Here is a 19,905-nt window from a genome sequence, read left to right as displayed (position 1 = left end):
ACAACACACCGAGAATGCGCTACGCACACCACACACAGCCACAAGCATGCAATAGAGATCACACACAGACCCGTATGCAGACAGCATGAAACACGACACACAGACACACAGACAAAAATACACACACACTCACGGAAGACATCAGACACAACGCAAAACCAACATCACGCAGAGTGCTCAAAATACACAGACCAACCAACGTCTACCCTATACGTCACACACAGAAAGCATATAGACAGCATTCATACAACACAGTACATAACACAACAGACAACAGAAAGACCAGACACATTTCACATCAAACAGGACACCGGAAGCCACAGAACCAACACGCAGCATGTTCAAACACCAATGGATAGCTCATCAGAAATGACAAAATACGTAACACACAAAGAACCTCTCAGTGCACACAACACACAGCTCACAACCACACACCTCACACATTGCATGCCACACAGAGAAAATGCCACACGGAGCGATGTACCCCAACAAGCAGTAAAGAACCCATACCGCATATAGCACATACACAACACACACAACACGGACAGCACTCATGACTCAGGAAATAAAGAAGACCCACAGATCACAGACATCACCACACAAAACACACAAGGACACACAGCACACATAGCAGAGCAAGACAGATTACACACAGAATCACAAAACAAACACCACAAATCATTCACTAACATATACAAACAACACAAACACCACACTACACAAACAACAAATCCAAGAAGCGCGACACAGATCAAGTACACACAATGCACAGTAAAAAAACACACATAACACACCACCCACACTGCAAGACATAAAGCAAAGAACCAAAATGTCACACAGCACACAACGCACACAAAATGTATATCACAACAGCCAGCACAAACAACACACTCTCCATACTACACAAACCACACAATACATATAAAATGACACACACAGGACATACAACACAGACACGCAGAACACACAGAATGCACCAGCAGAACTCATAACAACACAGACACAGTGCACACACAACACGCAAAACCAGTTTACATACAACCTCTCAACACACAAACAGTACATCACACTAAACAACTAAACCCCACACGCACCAAGCACATGTCTCCACGAAATGCACGTGAACCACGTTTCGCAGAGTAAACAGAACACACACAGTGAGGCACACTCACCAAGCGTGACCACACACAGTACGCAGATCACAAATTACACTCATTACTCAAACAGCCAACCACACACACAACCTGTCCAACACACACACACAAATCACAATCGCACAGAAAGAACACACACTACACACAACGCATGGAAAATGACATTGAAAAAATACGCAAACCACAACAGAAAGAACAACGAATTTATGAAACACACGTTTCACACACTACACACATCACACAAAACACACATAAAACGTACAGCACACAGGTCCTCACAGGACACACAATGCAAAGCACTGAACACACATGTAGAAAGCATATACAACACAGCACACAATGAATATCTGTAACAACGTGGAAAACACACAGATGACACAACACACGCACAACACGGAAAACGGAAAAGAACACACGCAGCACACATGCAGCTGAGAACTCAGTACGTTGCACTTCGCGCAACAACGTGCGGTCACATCACACACTAAACCTGAAACAGGAAACCACACACAGAGCAAGTAACATTCCCGACCACGAACACAACACGCTACGCAAGAGAGGCCAAACATACAACACACAGACACACACTCCAAGCACACAACACCCAACACAGAAGGATCCACAACCACCCCAGTACACACAACTCCACAGCGCAATACACGAAGAACACGCACTACAAACAACACAGTACCCAAACTGCACCCATCACATGCACAACAGTCGCAGCACAGAAAGAACACAACACAGCGCACAGGGAGCAGACACACACACAACCACATAAACAGCGCCACACACATTAAATCAACAGAGCTCAAGCATCACAGCATGAAACACACAGTAACACAGCACGAAACATGTAACACAACACAGAATACACACACAATCACACCACAAACACCACAAAAACGCCCTCAAATATACGCAAAAGACAAAAAATGCACTTCACACATAACACTAAACCCAACAAACACAAAACACCACACAGAAAAATGCACAATACAAATGTCGCACTCACAACACACACGCAATAAGAAACACATCAATACATCAGCAAAACACACAACATAATACCCAAATCACAGAACAGCACATCACACAACACACACAAACATCACACACAAATTAAATACCACAGCTCATAACACCCTCAACACCCACCGTTAACCACACAACACACAGACCAACGCAACCACTACACACCACACATGAAGCCACACACCACACACACTCAAGGAGTAACGACAACAAACAAGTCTACCCCACAAACCAGAACACACACAAACTCAACACGCAAACAGCACAACATATGAAACAACGTACACCACAAACATCGCAGAACCTAAAGGCACACAATTCTCACACACTACAGTTAACCCTACGAACACCACACACACTATGAGGCACACTACACAAGCAAAACCACACACAGATAACACATCTCCCCTCACACACATAACCACTTGCACACACAACCTCTCAAACACAGCCAAACTCGTATCACGATCACAAATGCAGAACAAACACAACAAATAAAAACCACACGCAGAACACACAACCAAAAATAAACACATGTAGCACACATTTTACACACTACACACCCCACACACATGTACACACATGGGCACCACTACACGATGCACACACACACAAAACTCAAAAAGTATCAGCACAACAGTCACAGGGCACACACCAGTCAGGACAGAGCGCGGATTTCTCATATACAACACACCAATCACATTTGCGAGAGTACATGCAGCACACACAATGAGGCACACTAAACAAGCACAACCACACACGGACGATGCATCTCACATCACAAACATAACAACCACACACACTCAGCCACTCAAGGAATACCACACACAAATCACAATCACACACAACACTCAAAAATCCATACGCCAAACACACATAACCAGCAAAGAAGACAAGTAGCACACATTTCAATCACTGCACACTACACACACAGCCATGCGCACACACACCACACATACATCCTCACACGGGAGCACAGTGCAGAACCCTCACACAACACAGAAACACAAAAAAACTAGAGTCTCAAGATACACACCACACACCTCAGGGCACATAACAGCTCACAACTCACACGGAAAACATGGCACAGTCTATGTACTGCACACACCATGGGACATACTCAAGAAGCACAACTGCACACAGCCAACACATCTCACATCACGTGCATAACTCAAACAGCAAAACACACACAACCTCTCTAACACAACCACACACAAATCACAAATACACACAGAAAACAGACGGCAACTCAGGACAAACCCATGCACAACCAACAAAACCACACACAACACACCGAGAATGCGCTACGCACACCACACACAGCCACAAGCATGCAATAGAGATCACACACAGACCCGTATGCAGACAGCATGAAACACGACACACAGACACACAGACAAAAATACACACACACTCACGGAAGACATCAGACACAACGCAAAACCAACATCACGCAGAGTGCTCAAAATACACAGACCAACCAACGTCTACCCTATACGTCACACACAGAAAGCATATAGACAGCATTCATACAACACAGTACATAACACAACAGACAACAGAAAGACCAGACACATTTCACATCAAACAGGACACCGGAAGCCACAGAACCAACACGCAGCATGTTCAAACACCAATGGATAGCTCATCAGAAATGACAAAATACGTAACACACAAAGAACCTCTCAGTGCACACAACACACAGCTCACAACCACACACCTCACACATTGCATGCCACACAGAGAAAATGCCACACGGAGCGATGTACCCCAACAAGCAGTAAAGAACCCATACCGCATATAGCACATACACAACACACACAACACGGACAGCACTCATGACTCAGGAAATAAAGAAGACCCACAGATCACAGACATCACCACACAAAACACACAAGGACACACAGCACACATAGCAGAGCAAGACAGATTACACACAGAATCACAAAACAAACACCACAAATCATTCACTAACATATACAAACAACACAAACACCACACTACACAAACAACAAATCCAAGAAGCGCGACACAGATCAAGTACACACAATGCACAGTAAAAAAACACACATAACACACCACCCACACTGCAAGACATAAAGCAAAGAACCAAAATGTCACACAGCACACAACGCACACAAAATGTATATCACAACAGCCAGCACAAACAACACACTCTCCATACTACACAAACCACACAATACATATAAAATGACACACACAGGACATACAACACAGACACGCAGAACACACAGAATGCACCAGCAGAACTCATAACAACACAGACACAGTGCACACACAACACGCAAAACCAGTTTACATACAACCTCTCAACACACAAACAGTACATCACACTAAACAACTAAACCCCACACGCACCAAGCACATGTCTCCACGAAATGCACGTGAACCACGTTTCGCAGAGTAAACAGAACACACACAGTGAGGCACACTCACCAAGCGTGACCACACACAGTACGCAGATCACAAATTACACTCATTACTCAAACAGCCAACCACACACACAACCTGTCCAACACACACACACAAATCACAATCGCACAGAAAGAACACACACTACACACAACGCATGGAAAATGACATTGAAAAAATACGCAAACCACAACAGAAAGAACAACGAATTTATGAAACACACGTTTCACACACTACACACATCACACAAAACACACATAAAACGTACAGCACACAGGTCCTCACAGGACACACAATGCAAAGCACTGAACACACATGTAGAAAGCATATACAACACAGCACACAATGAATATCTGTAACAACGTGGAAAACACACAGATGACACAACACACGCACAACACGGAAAACGGAAAAGAACACACGCAGCACACATGCAGCTGAGAACTCAGTACGTTGCACTTCGCGCAACAACGTGCGGTCACATCACACACTAAACCTGAAACAGGAAACCACACACAGAGCAAGTAACATTCCCGACCACGAACACAACACGCTACGCAAGAGAGGCCAAACATACAACACACAGACACACACTCCAAGCACACAACACCCAACACAGAAGGATCCACAACCACCCCAGTACACACAACTCCACAGCGCAATACACGAAGAACACGCACTACAAACAACACAGTACCCAAACTGCACCCATCACATGCACAACAGTCGCAGCACAGAAAGAACACAACACAGCGCACAGGGAGCAGACACACACACAACCACATAAACAGCGCCACACACATTAAATCAACAGAGCTCAAGCATCACAGCATGAAACACACAGTAACACAGCACGAAACATGTAACACAACACAGAATACACACACAATCACACCACAAACACCACAAAAACGCCCTCAAATATACGCAAAAGACAAAAAATGCACTTCACACATAACACTAAACCCAACAAACACAAAACACCACACAGAAAAATGCACAATACAAATGTCGCACTCACAACACACACGCAATAAGAAACACATCAATGCATCAGCAAAACACACAACATAATACCCAAATCACAGAACAGCACATCACACAACACACACAAACATCACACACAAATTAAATACCACAGCTCATAACACCCTCAACACCCACCGTTAACCACACAACACACAGACCAACGCAACCACTACACACCACACATGAAGCCACACACCACACACACTCAAGGAGTAACGACAACAAACAAGTCTACCCCACAAACCAGAACACACACAAACTCAACACGCAAACAGCACAACATATGAAACAACGTACACCACAAACATCGCAGAACCTAAAGGCACACAATTCTCACACACTACAGTTAACCCTACGAACACCACACACACTATGAGGCACACTACACAAGCAAAACCACACACAGATAACACATCTCCCCTCACACACATAACCACTTGCACACACAACCTCTCAAACACAGCCAAACTCGTATCACGATCACAAATGCAGAACAAACACAACAAATAAAAACCACACGCAGAACACACAACCAAAAATAAACACATGTAGCACACATTTTACACACTACACACCCCACACACATGTACACACATGGGCACCACTACACGATGCACACACACACAAAACTCAAAAAGTATCAGCACAACAGTCACAGGGCACACACCAGTCAGGACAGAGCGCGGATTTCTCATATACAACACACCAATCACATTTGCGAGAGTACATGCAGCACACACAATGAGGCACACTAAACAAGCACAACCACACACGGACGATGCATCTCACATCACAAACATAACAACCACACACACTCAGCCACTCAAGGAATACCACACACAAATCACAATCACACACAACACTCAAAAATCCATACGCCAAACACACATAACCAGCAAAGAAGACAAGTAGCACACATTTCAATCACTGCACACTACACACACAGCCATGCGCACACACACCACACATACATCCTCACACGGGAGCACAGTGCAGAACCCTCACACAACACAGAAACACAAAAAAACTAGAGTCTCAAGATACACACCACACACCTCAGGGCACATAACAGCTCACAACTCACACGGAAAACATGGCACAGTCTATGTACTGCACACACCATGGGACATACTCAAGAAGCACAACTGCACACAGCCAACACATCTCACATCACGTGCATAACTCAAACAGCAAAACACACACAACCTCTCTAACACAACCACACACAAATCACAAATACACACAGAAAACAGACGGCAACTCAGGACAAACCCATGCACAACCAACAAAACCACACACAACACACCGAGAATGCGCTACGCACACCACACACAGCCACAAGCATGCAATAGAGATCACACACAGACCCGTATGCAGACAGCATGAAACACGACACACAGACACACAGACAAAAATACACACACACTCACGGAAGACATCAGACACAACGCAAAACCAACATCACGCAGAGTGCTCAAAATACACAGACCAACCAACGTCTACCCTATACGTCACACACAGAAAGCATATAGACAGCATTCATACAACACAGTACATAACACAACAGACAACAGAAAGACCAGACACATTTCACATCAAACAGGACACCGGAAGCCACAGAACCAACACGCAGCATGTTCAAACACCAATGGATAGCTCATCAGAAATGACAAAATACGTAACACACAAAGAACCTCTCAGTGCACACAACACACAGCTCACAACCACACACCTCACACATTGCATGCCACACAGAGAAAATGCCACACGGAGCGATGTACCCCAACAAGCAGTAAAGAACCCATACCGCATATAGCACATACACAACACACACAACACGGACAGCACTCATGACTCAGGAAATAAAGAAGACCCACAGATCACAGACATCACCACACAAAACACACAAGGACACACAGCACACATAGCAGAGCAAGACAGATTACACACAGAATCACAAAACAAACACCACAAATCATTCACTAACATATACAAACAACACAAACACCACACTACACAAACAACAAATCCAAGAAGCGCGACACAGATCAAGTACACACAATGCACAGTAAAAAAACACACATAACACACCACCCACACTGCAAGACATAAAGCAAAGAACCAAAATGTCACACAGCACACAACGCACACAAAATGTATATCACAACAGCCAGCACAAACAACACACTCTCCATACTACACAAACCACACAATACATATAAAATGACACACACAGGACATACAACACAGACACGCAGAACACACAGAATGCACCAGCAGAACTCATAACAACACAGACACAGTGCACACACAACACGCAAAACCAGTTTACATACAACCTCTCAACACACAAACAGTACATCACACTAAACAACTAAACCCCACACGCACCAAGCACATGTCTCCACGAAATGCACGTGAACCACGTTTCGCAGAGTAAACAGAACACACACAGTGAGGCACACTCACCAAGCGTGACCACACACAGTACGCAGATCACAAATTACACTCATTACTCAAACAGCCAACCACACACACAACCTGTCCAACACACACACACAAATCACAATCGCACAGAAAGAACACACACTACACACAACGCATGGAAAATGACATTGAAAAAATACGCAAACCACAACAGAAAGAACAACGAATTTATGAAACACACGTTTCACACACTACACACATCACACAAAACACACATAAAACGTACAGCACACAGGTCCTCACAGGACACACAATGCAAAGCACTGAACACACATGTAGAAAGCATATACAACACAGCACACAATGAATATCTGTAACAACGTGGAAAACACACAGATGACACAACACACGCACAACACGGAAAACGGAAAAGAACACACGCAGCACACATGCAGCTGAGAACTCAGTACGTTGCACTTCGCGCAACAACGTGCGGTCACATCACACACTAAACCTGAAACAGGAAACCACACACAGAGCAAGTAACATTCCCGACCACGAACACAACACGCTACGCAAGAGAGGCCAAACATACAACACACAGACACACACTCCAAGCACACAACACCCAACACAGAAGGATCCACAACCACCCCAGTACACACAACTCCACAGCGCAATACACGAAGAACACGCACTACAAACAACACAGTACCCAAACTGCACCCATCACATGCACAACAGTCGCAGCACAGAAAGAACACAACACAGCGCACAGGGAGCAGACACACACACAACCACATAAACAGCGCCACACACATTAAATCAACAGAGCTCAAGCATCACAGCATGAAACACACAGTAACACAGCACGAAACATGTAACACAACACAGAATACACACACAATCACACCACAAACACCACAAAAACGCCCTCAAATATACGCAAAAGACAAAAAATGCACTTCACACATAACACTAAACCCAACAAACACAAAACACCACACAGAAAAATGCACAATACAAATGTCGCACTCACAACACACACGCAATAAGAAACACATCAATACATCAGCAAAACACACAACATAATACCCAAATCACAGAACAGCACATCACACAACACACACAAACATCACACACAAATTAAATACCACAGCTCATAACACCCTCAACACCCACCGTTAACCACACAACACACAGACCAACGCAACCACTACACACCACACATGAAGCCACACACCACACACACTCAAGGAGTAACGACAACAAACAAGTCTACCCCACAAACCAGAACACACACAAACTCAACACGCAAACAGCACAACATATGAAACAACGTACACCACAAACATCGCAGAACCTAAAGGCACACAATTCTCACACACTACAGTTAACCCTACGAACACCACACACACTATGAGGCACACTACACAAGCAAAACCACACACAGATAACACATCTCCCCTCACACACATAACCACTTGCACACACAACCTCTCAAACACAGCCAAACTCGTATCACGATCACAAATGCAGAACAAACACAACAAATAAAAACCACACGCAGAACACACAACCAAAAATAAACACATGTAGCACACATTTTACACACTACACACCCCACACACATGTACACACATGGGCACCACTACACGATGCACACACACACAAAACTCAAAAAGTATCAGCACAACAGTCACAGGGCACACACCAGTCAGGACAGAGCGCGGATTTCTCATATACAACACACCAATCACATTTGCGAGAGTACATGCAGCACACACAATGAGGCACACTAAACAAGCACAACCACACACGGACGATGCATCTCACATCACAAACATAACAACCACACACACTCAGCCACTCAAGGAATACCACACACAAATCACAATCACACACAACACTCAAAAATCCATACGCCAAACACACATAACCAGCAAAGAAGACAAGTAGCACACATTTCAATCACTGCACACTACACACACAGCCATGCGCACACACACCACACATACATCCTCACACGGGAGCACAGTGCAGAACCCTCACACAACACAGAAACACAAAAAAACTAGAGTCTCAAGATACACACCACACACCTCAGGGCACATAACAGCTCACAACTCACACGGAAAACATGGCACAGTCTATGTACTGCACACACCATGGGACATACTCAAGAAGCACAACTGCACACAGCCAACACATCTCACATCACGTGCATAACTCAAACAGCAAAACACACACAACCTCTCTAACACAACCACACACAAATCACAAATACACACAGAAAACAGACGGCAACTCAGGACAAACCCATGCACAACCAACAAAACCACACACAACACACCGAGAATGCGCTACGCACACCACACACAGCCACAAGCATGCAATAGAGATCACACACAGACCCGTATGCAGACAGCATGAAACACGACACACAGACACACAGACAAAAATACACACACACTCACGGAAGACATCAGACACAACGCAAAACCAACATCACGCAGAGTGCTCAAAATACACAGACCAACCAACGTCTACCCTATACGTCACACACAGAAAGCATATAGACAGCATTCATACAACACAGTACATAACACAACAGACAACAGAAAGACCAGACACATTTCACATCAAACAGGACACCGGAAGCCACAGAACCAACACGCAGCATGTTCAAACACCAATGGATAGCTCATCAGAAATGACAAAATACGTAACACACAAAGAACCTCTCAGTGCACACAACACACAGCTCACAACCACACACCTCACACATTGCATGCCACACAGAGAAAATGCCACACGGAGCGATGTACCCCAACAAGCAGTAAAGAACCCATACCGCATATAGCACATACACAACACACACAACACGGACAGCACTCATGACTCAGGAAATAAAGAAGACCCACAGATCACAGACATCACCACACAAAACACACAAGGACACACAGCACACATAGCAGAGCAAGACAGATTACACACAGAATCACAAAACAAACACCACAAATCATTCACTAACATATACAAACAACACAAACACCACACTACACAAACAACAAATCCAAGAAGCGCGACACAGATCAAGTACACACAATGCACAGTAAAAAAACACACATAACACACCACCCACACTGCAAGACATAAAGCAAAGAACCAAAATGTCACACAGCACACAACGCACACAAAATGTATATCACAACAGCCAGCACAAACAACACACTCTCCATACTACACAAACCACACAATACATATAAAATGACACACACAGGACATACAACACAGACACGCAGAACACACAGAATGCACCAGCAGAACTCATAACAACACAGACACAGTGCACACACAACACGCAAAACCAGTTTACATACAACCTCTCAACACACAAACAGTACATCACACTAAACAACTAAACCCCACACGCACCAAGCACATGTCTCCACGAAATGCACGTGAACCACGTTTCGCAGAGTAAACAGAACACACACAGTGAGGCACACTCACCAAGCGTGACCACACACAGTACGCAGATCACAAATTACACTCATTACTCAAACAGCCAACCACACACACAACCTGTCCAACACACACACACAAATCACAATCGCACAGAAAGAACACACACTACACACAACGCATGGAAAATGACATTGAAAAAATACGCAAACCACAACAGAAAGAACAACGAATTTATGAAACACACGTTTCACACACTACACACATCACACAAAACACACATAAAACGTACAGCACACAGGTCCTCACAGGACACACAATGCAAAGCACTGAACACACATGTAGAAAGCATATACAACACAGCACACAATGAATATCTGTAACAACGTGGAAAACACACAGATGACACAACACACGCACAACACGGAAAACGGAAAAGAACACACGCAGCACACATGCAGCTGAGAACTCAGTACGTTGCACTTCGCGCAACAACGTGCGGTCACATCACACACTAAACCTGAAACAGGAAACCACACACAGAGCAAGTAACATTCCCGACCACGAACACAACACGCTACGCAAGAGAGGCCAAACATACAACACACAGACACACACTCCAAGCACACAACACCCAACACAGAAGGATCCACAACCACCCCAGTACACACAACTCCACAGCGCAATACACGAAGAACACGCACTACAAACAACACAGTACCCAAACTGCACCCATCACATGCACAACAGTCGCAGCACAGAAAGAACACAACACAGCGCACAGGGAGCAGACACACACACAACCACATAAACAGCGCCACACACATTAAATCAACAGAGCTCAAGCATCACAGCATGAAACACACAGTAACACAGCACGAAACATGTAACACAACACAGAATACACACACAATCACACCACAAACACCACAAAAACGCCCTCAAATATACGCAAAAGACAAAAAATGCACTTCACACATAACACTAAACCCAACAAACACAAAACACCACACAGAAAAATGCACAATACAAATGTCGCACTCACAACACACACGCAATAAGAAACACATCAATACATCAGCAAAACACACAACATAATACCCAAATCACAGAACAGCACATCACACAACACACACAAACATCACACACAAATTAAATACCACAGCTCATAACACCCTCAACACCCACCGTTAACCACACAACACACAGACCAACGCAACCACTACACACCACACATGAAGCCACACACCACACACACTCAAGGAGTAACGACAACAAACAAGTCTACCCCACAAACCAGAACACACACAAACTCAACACGCAAACAGCACAACATATGAAACAACGTACACCACAAACATCGCAGAACCTAAAGGCACACAATTCTCACACACTACAGTTAACCCTACGAACACCACACACACTATGAGGCACACTACACAAGCAAAACCACACACAGATAACACATCTCCCCTCACACACATAACCACTTGCACACACAACCTCTCAAACACAGCCAAACTCGTATCACGATCACAAATGCAGAACAAACACAACAAATAAAAACCACACGCAGAACACACAACCAAAAATAAACACATGTAGCACACATTTTACACACTACACACCCCACACACATGTACACACATGGGCACCACTACACGATGCACACACACACAAAACTCAAAAAGTATCAGCACAACAGTCACAGGGCACACACCAGTCAGGACAGAGCGCGGATTTCTCATATACAACACACCAATCACATTTGCGAGAGTACATGCAGCACACACAATGAGGCACACTAAACAAGCACAACCACACACGGACGATGCATCTCACATCACAAACATAACAACCACACACACTCAGCCACTCAAGGAATACCACACACAAATCACAATCACACACAACACTCAAAAATCCATACGCCAAACACACATAACCAGCAAAGAAGACAAGTAGCACACATTTCAATCACTGCACACTACACACACAGCCATGCGCACACACACCACACATACATCCTCACACGGGAGCACAGTGCAGAACCCTCACACAACACAGAAACACAAAAAAACTAGAGTCTCAAGATACACACCACACACCTCAGGGCACATAACAGCTCACAACTCACACGGAAAACATGGCACAGTCTATGTACTGCACACACCATGGGACATACTCAAGAAGCACAACTGCACACAGCCAACACATCTCACATCACGTGCATAACTCAAACAGCAAAACACACACAACCTCTCTAACACAACCACACACAAATCACAAATACACACAGAAAACAGACGGCAACTCAGGACAAACCCATGCACAACCAACAAAACCACACACAACACACCGAGAATGCGCTACGCACACCACACACAGCCACAAGCATGCAATAGAGATCACACACAGACCCGTATGCAGACAGCATGAAACACGACACACAGACACACAGACAAAAATACACACACACTCACGGAAGACATCAGACACAACGCAAAACCAACATCACGCAGAGTGCTCAAAATACACAGACCAACCAACGTCTACCCTATACGTCACACACAGAAAGCATATAGACAGCATTCATACAACACAGTACATAACACAACAGACAACAGAAAGACCAGACACATTTCACATCAAACAGGACACCGGAAGCCACAGAACCAACACGCAGCATGTTCAAACACCAATGGATAGCTCATCAGAAATGACAAAATACGTAACACACAAAGAACCTCTCAGTGCACACAACACACAGCTCACAACCACACACCTCACACATTGCATGCCACACAGAGAAAATGCCACACGGAGCGATGTACCCCAACAAGCAGTAAAGAACCCATACCGCATATAGCACATACACAACACACACAACACGGACAGCACTCATGACTCAGGAAATAAAGAAGACCCACAGATCACAGACATCACCACACAAAACACACAAGGACACACAGCACACATAGCAGAGCAAGACAGATTACACACAGAATCACAAAACAAACACCACAAATCATTCACTAACATATACAAACAACACAAACACCACACTACACAAACAACAAATCCAAGAAGCGCGACACAGATCAAGTACACACAATGCACAGTAAAAAAACACACATAACACACCACCCACACTGCAAGACATAAAGCAAAGAACCAAAATGTCACACAGCACACAACGCACACAAAATGTATATCACAACAGCCAGCACAAACAACACACTCTCCATACTACACAAACCACACAATACATATAAAATGACACACACAGGACATACAACACAGACACGCAGAACACACAGAATGCACCAGCAGAACTCATAACAACACAGACACAGTGCACACACAACACGCAAAACCAGTTTACATACAACCTCTCAACACACAAACAGTACATCACACTAAACAACTAAACCCCACACGCACCAAGCACATGTCTCCACGAAATGCACGTGAACCACGTTTCGCAGAGTAAACAGAACACACACAGTGAGGCACACTCACCAAGCGTGACCACACACAGTACGCAGATCACAAATTACACTCATTACTCAAACAGCCAACCACACACACAACCTGTCCAACACACACACACAAATCACAATCGCACAGAAAGAACACACACTACACACAACGCATGGAAAATGACATTGAAAAAATACGCAAACCACAACAGAAAGAACAACGAATTTATGAAACACACGTTTCACACACTACACACATCACACAAAACACACATAAAACGTACAGCACACAGGTCCTCACAGGACACACAATGCAAAGCACTGAACACACATGTAGAAAGCATATACAACACAGCACACAATGAATATCTGTAACAACGTGGAAAACACACAGATGACACAACACACGCACAACACGGAAAACGGAAAAGAACACACGCAGCACACATGCAGCTGAGAACTCAGTACGTTGCACTTCGCGCAACAACGTGCGGTCACATCACACACTAAACCTGAAACAGGAAACCACACACAGAGCAAGTAACATTCCCGACCACGAACACAACACGCTACGCAAGAGAGGCCAAACATACAACACACAGACACACACTCCAAGCACACAACACCCAACACAGAAGGATCCACAACCACCCCAGTACACACAACTCCACAGCGCAATACACGAAGAACACGCACTACAAACAACACAGTACCCAAACTGCACCCATCACATGCACAACAGTCGCAGCACAGAAAGAACACAACACAGCGCACAGGGAGCAGACACACACACAACCACATAAACAGCGCCACACACATTAAATCAACAGAGCTCAAGCATCACAGCATGAAACACACAGTAACACAGCACGAAACATGTAACACAACACAGAATACACACACAATCACACCACAAACACCACAAAAACGCCCTCAAATATACGCAAAAGACAAAAAATGCACTTCACACATAACACTAAACCCAACAAACACAAAACACCACACAGAAAAATGCACAATACAAATGTCGCACTCACAACACACACGCAATAAGAAACACATCAATACATCAGCAAAACACACAACATAATACCCAAATCACAGAACAGCACATCACACAACACACACAAACATCACACACAAATTAAATACCACAGCTCATAACACCCTCAACACCCACCGTTAACCACACAACACACAGACCAACGCAACCACTACACACCACACATGAAGCCACACACCACACACACTCAAGGAGTAACGACAACAAACAAGTCTACCCCACAAACCAGAACACACACAAACTCAACACGCAAACAGCACAACATATGAAACAACGTACACCACAAACATCGCAGAACCTAAAGGCACACAATTCTCACACACTACAGTTAACCCTACGAACACCACACACACTATGAGGCACACTACACAAGCAAAACCACACACAGATAACACATCTCCCCTCACACACATAACCACTTGCACACACAACCTCTCAAACACAGCCAAACTCGTATCACGATCACAAATGCAGAACAAACACAACAAATAAAAACCACACGCAGAACACACAACCAAAAATAAACACATGTAGCACACATTTTACACACTACACACCCCACACACATGTACACACATGGGCACCACTACACGATGCACACACACACAAAACTCAAAAAGTATCAGCACAACAGTCACAGGGCACACACCAGTCAGGACAGAGCGCGGATTTCTCATATACAACACACCAATCACATTTGCGAGAGTACATGCAGCACACACAATGAGGCACACTAAACAAGCACAACCACACACGGACGATGCATCTCACATCACAAACATAACAACCACACACACTCAGCCACTCAAGGAATACCACACACAAATCACAATCACACACAACACTCAAAAATCCATACGCCAAACACACATAACCAGCAAAGAAGACAAGTAGCACACATTTCAATCACTGCACACTACACACACAGCCATGCGCACACACACCACACATACATCCTCACACGGGAGCACAGTGCAGAACCCTCACACAACACAGAAACACAAAAAAACTAGAGTCTCAAGATACACACCACACACCTCAGGGCACATAACAGCTCACAACTCACACGGAAAACATGGCACAGTCTATGTACTGCACACACCATGGGACATACTCAAGAAGCACAACTGCACACAGCCAACACATCTCACATCACGTGCATAACTCAAACAGCAAAACACACACAACCTCTCTAACACAACCACACACAAATCACAAATACACACAGAAAACAGACGGCAACTCAGGACAAACCCATGCACAACCAACAAAACCACACACAACACACCGAGAATGCGCTACGCACACCACACACAGCCACAAGCATGCAATAGAGATCACACACAGACCCGTATGCAGACAGCATGAAACACGACACACAGACACACAGACAAAAATACACACACACTCACGGAAGACATCAGACACAACGCAAAACCAACATCACGCAGAGTGCTCAAAATACACAGACCAACCAACGTCTACCCTATACGTCACACACAGAAAGCATATAGACAGCATTCATACAACACAGTACATAACACAACAGACAACAGAAAGACCAGACACATTTCACATCAAACAGGACACCGGAAGCCACAGAACCAACACGCAGCATGTTCAAACACCAATGGATAGCTCATCAGAAATGACAAAATACGTAACACACAAAGAACCTCTCAGTGCACACAACACACAGCTCACAACCACACACCTCACACATTGCATGCCACACAGAGAAAATGCCACACGGAGCGATGTACCCCAACAAGCAGTAAAGAACCCATACCGCATATAGCACATACACAACACACACAACACGGACAGCACTCATGACTCAGGAAATAAAGAAGACCCACAGATCACAGACATCACCACACAAAACACACAAGGACACACAGCACACATAGCAGAGCAAGACAGATTACACACAGAATCACAAAACAAACACCACAAATCATTCACTAACATATACAAACAACACAAACACCACACTACACAAACAACAAATCCAAGAAGCGCGACACAGATCAAGTACACACAATGCACAGTAAAAAAACACACATAACACACCACCCACACTGCAAGACATAAAGCAAAGAACCAAAATGTCACACAGCACACAACGCACACAAAATGTATATCACAACAGCCAGCACAAACAACACACTCTCCATACTACACAAACCACACAATACATATAAAATGACACACACAGGACATACAACACAGACACGCAGAACACACAGAATGCACCAGCAGAACTCATAACAACACAGACACAGTGCACACACAACACGCAAAACCAGTTTACATACAACCTCTCAACACACAAACAGTACATCACACTAAACAACTAAACCCCACACGCACCAAGCACATGTCTCCACGAAATGCACGTGAACCACGTTTCGCAGAGTAAACAGAACACACACAGTGAGGCACACTCACCAAGCGTGACCACACACAGTACGCAGATCACAAATTACACTCATTACTCAAACAGCCAACCACACACACAACCTGTCCAACACACACACACAAATCACAATCGCACAGAAAGAACACACACTACACACAACGCATGGAAAATGACATTGAAAAAATACGCAAACCACAACAGAAAGAACAACGAATTTATGAAACACACGTTTCACACACTACACACATCACACAAAACACACATAAAACGTACAGCACACAGGTCCTCACAGGACACACAATGCAAAGCACTGAACACACATGTAGAAAGCATATACAACACAGCACACAATGAATATCTGTAACAACGTGGAAAACACACAGATGACACAACACACGCACAACACGGAAAACGGAAAAGAACACACGCAGCACACATGCAGCTGAGAACTCAGTACGTTGCACTTCGCGCAACAACGTGCGGTCACATCACACACTAAACCTGAAACAGGAAACCACACACAGAGCAAGTAACATTCCCGACCACGAACACAACACGCTACGCAAGAGAGGCCAAACATACAACACACAGACACACACTCCAAGCACACAACACCCAACACAGAAGGATCCACAACCACCCCAGTACACACAACTCCACAGCGCAATACACGAAGAACACGCACTACAAACAACACAGTACCCAAACTGCACCCATCACATGCACAACAGTCGCAGCACAGAAAGAACACAACACAGCGCACAGGGAGCAGACACACACACAACCACATAAACAGCGCCACACACATTAAATCAACAGAGCTCAAGCATCACAGCATGAAACACACAGTAACACAGCACGAAACATGTAACACAACACAGAATACACACACAATCACACCACAAACACCACAAAAACGCCCTCAAATATACGCAAAAGACAAAAAATGCACTTCACACATAACACTAAACCCAACAAACACAAAACACCACACAGAAAAATGCACAATACAAATGTCGCACTCACAACACACACGCAATAAGAAACACATCAATACATCAGCAAAACACACAACATAATACCCAAATCACAGAACAGCACATCACACAACACACACAAACATCACACACAAATTAAATACCACAGCTCATAACACCCTCAACACCCACCGTTAACCACACAACACACAGACCAACGCAACCACTACACACCACACATGAAGCCACACACCACACACACTCAAGGAGTAACGACAACAAACAAGTCTACCCCACAAACCAGAACACACACAAACTCAACACGCAAACAGCACAACATATGAAACAACGTACACCACAAACATCGCAGAACCTAAAGGCACACAATTCTCACACACTACAGTTAACCCTACGA

This window comes from Manis javanica, chromosome 2, assembly GCF_040802235.1.
Source record: "Manis javanica isolate MJ-LG chromosome 2, MJ_LKY, whole genome shotgun sequence".
NCBI classification, from domain to species: domain Eukaryota; kingdom Metazoa; phylum Chordata; class Mammalia; order Pholidota; family Manidae; genus Manis; species Manis javanica.
Note: the sequence above shows the minus strand (reverse complement) of the source record.